Raw genomic sequence first — 4,054 nt, 5'->3', positions numbered from 1 at the left:
TCATTAGCTCTGGGTAGCACACTTCTTGACTGACAGGACCTTCCCAGGGAAAACCCAGGTTTGTGGATTCTTCAAACAAAAAGTGGTGTAGAAAAGTGGAGTGTTCGTGCGTGCATGCGCGTGCGAGCATGCGTGTGTGTGTGTGTGTGTGTGTGTGTGTGCGTGCGTGTGTGTTGGGATGGAGCATGGTGTGATTTGCAGGGAAGGAAGGAAGGAAGGGGAGCTTGGCCATCTTTTGGGCCTTACAGGACATCTCTGTCCAAGCTCCGCTCCACCCTATTGGTATGGATCATGGTGTGATTTGCAGGGAAGGAAGGAAGGAAGGGGAGCTTGGCCATCTTTTGGGCCTTACAGGACATCTCTGTCCAAGCTCCGCTCCACCCTCTCTCCAGCCCTTCTCAGGGTACCGTTTTTCCAGGAAGCCTCTGGAGTCCCTGCCAGCTCCAGATCTCAGCCTTAATTCTGCCTGCATTTGCTTTAAACACACTAAGGCCACTTTCTTGTAGAACCTCTTGTCCCAAATTCCTGGAAGGGATCAATATTCCATTTTCTTCTTCTTTTTCTTTTTTTGGTACCAGGGATTCAACTCAAGACCTTGAGCTTGTGGGGCAGGTGTGACACCAGTGAGCTACATCATGGGTCTAATATTCCATTTTCTTTCCTACCTCCTGGTGCACCCCACATCAGAGGTCCCAGCACCTTCGTGGGCACTCATTGCACAGCCCTGTGCCAGGCCCAGACTAAGCTCTGTATATATATTTTCCCTGTGTGTCTTCCTGACATTCTTATGGAGTAGGGACAGCTGGGGAGACTTGAGCTCAGAAGGCAGAAGCAACTTGCCCAACGTCACATAGCTGTGCCTATCCTCCCCATCTTGCCCCTCACCACCCCTGCTGGGCTTCCTGAAGGTCCTCAGCCATGCAAGTTGGGCTGGTCCCTGTACTTCACACTTTCTCTAGCACCCAAGCCTGATGTCAAGGTCAAGTTCCCAGTGTTTATGCCTCTCTGGGGTTCACATCATGCCCACTCCCTGCCAGTGACTTCACTCTGGGCCGCAGGCTACTCTAGGAAACCACAGCTACTCAGTGAGCTGAGAAGAGGACGCTAGACTCAATATCAACTCAGTATGTGTTGGCGTTCCAGCTGAGAAAACAAAATTACCGGGCCAGCCAAGTTTGCTACTCCTCACCACACAGACACAGCCACCCCCACCTGAAACCACAGGTACAAGGGCCACAGGGCCACATGGAAGAGAGGCGGCCTTGCCTCCTGGCAAAGGGTGCAGCCTCACAGTCAGGTGAGGTGGGGTCGGGTCCCAGCTGAGCACCTGTTGACCTTGAGAAAGCCACTCAGTCTCTGGTTCAGTCTCAAGTCTCTGGTTCATTCCCTCTCTATGAAAAGAAGATAATATAATGTCCACTTCATGTGTTTTTGTGACATAGTCCATGCTATCAAGCCTGCTCTCAAGGAAGGTCTTTTTTAAAGAGGAATTATTGCTTATTGGCTGAATTGTGCTCCTTAAGAGGGCCTGCTGAAGTCCCAATGCCAGTTCCTATTGTTAGGTAAAAAGAGCGGGAAACCAGGACCAGACCAGAACCACAACAAGCCTTTATTATGGGGAGGATCTGTTGGGCTGTCTCTGAACAAAGGAGAGAAAGCAACATGGCAGAACAGAATGCTTCTAAGAGTGGGGTGGGGTTAGCCTGAGCTGGGGTGGAGTTGAGTGAGGTACTATTAGGGATTGGAGGAACCTGTGACAAGACTAGGAGGGGGCTTGTGACATCACTAGTTGCTAGGAGGTAGCAAGTATCAGGTTACCTTTCTTGGTGGGAAGAGGGGCATGCTGGAAAGAAGACTGTCCTTTGGTGGGAGAAGCCATATTTTAACATGGCATTATGGGAAGGAGGCTGCTATTCCATGTGGAGGCCATTTTAAGGCTCAGAGCATTATGGGAAGGAGGAGATCCTCCCAACAGATCCTCCCCATAATAAAGGCTTGTTGTGGTTCTGGTCTGGTCCTGGTTTCCCGCTCTTTTTACCTAACAATAGGTACTGGCATTGGGACTTCAGCAGGCCCTCTTAAGGAGCACAATTCAGCCAATAAGCAAAATAGCAGCCATCTTAAGGCAAGGGAAATCTAACACCTATGAGTGTGACCTTATTTAGATATAGGGTCTTTGCAGAGGTAATCAAGCTAAGCTGAGGTCATCAGGGTGGGCCCTGCTCCTAAGAAGGGGACCTCATAAGAAGAGGACATTAGGGTACAGATGCATAGACCGGAGAGCAACATATGGACACAGACAGAGGGGAGCCAGCCGTGCAGAGATGGAGACAGACTGAAGCTGCACTGATCCAAACCAAGAGCTCTGGGGTCTTCACACACTGGAGGAAGCAAGAGGAATTCTCTGGAGGTCTCGGGAAAAGGCATGGCCCCACTGACATTGTAATTTCAGACTTCCAGTCTCCAAAACAAAGACAGAATAAAGTTCTTTTGTTTTAAGATGCTGATTTTGTGCTACATTGTTATACCTGCCCCTGGAAAGTAGTACAATCACTGGAATAAAGACCTCAAGAATTCTGTCCTGGTTTGGACTTTGTGTCTGTCTAGTTGTGTGACTTTATGCAAATTGAACAGGCAAAGACTATTAGAACTGGAAAATACTTTATTGTCCAGGTGAGGAAATCAGGGCCCACAGAGGGGAGTGTCTGTTACAGAAACCCAGTGGACCTCAGTTACTTCATCTGTAAACAAGAGTAATTATACCTGCCCTGCCCACTTCAGCACCCCACACTTGGGACATCAATAAAATTGCCAAGGTAGACAGTTTGCCAGCACGGTGACAACACACTCCACTGCCTGCCTTCAGTGGGGCATCCCTGTCTGCTGCTTTCCCAAAGTTCTGGGTGATTCTGAAGGAGCCAGGCCAAGTGCAAGCTATTGGAAACAGATGAGATCAACAGTGGATCATTGGTTGGAAATATATTCAGGGAACTGCCACCCAAGGGACAGTGGGACAGCATGTAGTGGTGTCCACAGAAGAAGAAGGCTTGGTGTGGTAGGGAAGAATCTGAGGAACTGGGACACCTCTGTGCCTGCAGCTGGTGCTGCTGCCCAACTTGCTGTTCATTTGTACACAAGTTCCTTACCCTTTTCTTCACCTATCAATAAAACAGGAGCAGTGGGAACTGCACCCAGTTCAGTGTGACTCCAGAGTCCCCAAGACCATCATTTCATACTGTCAAAGGTGAAGAAAAAAGCTGCTGTTCCAGAACTACAGGATATATGTAGTGCACAGGTGTAAGTCTTGAAATTATAGCACCAACATGTACGGGAGGCCACCTGGCTCAATTCGCCAGATAACTCTCATAACAGGTGTTACATTATGGTGATATTTTCCTCACTCCTCTTGAGGAGGACCATTATGCTGGCATGAAAACAGCCTTCCTTCTATGGGGAAGTGATAAATATAAAGATTAAAAATGTACAAAACCAGAAATGCCTCCTTTCTGGCTCTGCCTTTGTTTATTGTGTCTCCTGACTCCTCTGGGAAAATCACTTTACTTTGCTTAGACTACTCTGGAGACTGTGGAGTCACTGCAGGCAGGAAAGCAAGGGAAGGTTCTGGAAGCCTGGCTATGGCCAGTGCTCAAGAAACACAACTTTGCCCTCCTTTCTGGAGAGCTAGAGGCAGAGAGGTCACATCCACTCTGTCAGCCTTTAACATCATTATCTTTTATCATTATGCTCTCTGTTGTCACCATCATTACACAGGTGAATTAATACCAGAAATTACTATGTATCCTCATAAGGGCACCAGTTGACTCTTCAACAGCTCAATAAGCTAGTATTATTTTAATTTTGCAGATAGTGAGGGTGAACCTCAGAAAATCAAAGTGACTTTCTCAGGTTCATGCTGCTGTAAGCACTCACTAACAACAGGAGCCTAACTGAGGTCATAGGGTACTAAATCTTCGGAATGTCTCCTGCGGTGGCATTAGCTGGTTTTAGTGGCTAGTCCCCCCCCCCCCCCCCCCCCCCCCCCGGCGGGGGGGGG

The sequence above is a fragment of the Fukomys damarensis genome, unplaced genomic scaffold (genome assembly GCF_012274545.1).
Source record: "Fukomys damarensis isolate Sample0158 unplaced genomic scaffold, DMR_v1.0_HiC HiC_scaffold_2, whole genome shotgun sequence".
NCBI lineage: Eukaryota > Metazoa > Chordata > Mammalia > Rodentia > Bathyergidae > Fukomys > Fukomys damarensis.
Note: the sequence above shows the minus strand (reverse complement) of the source record.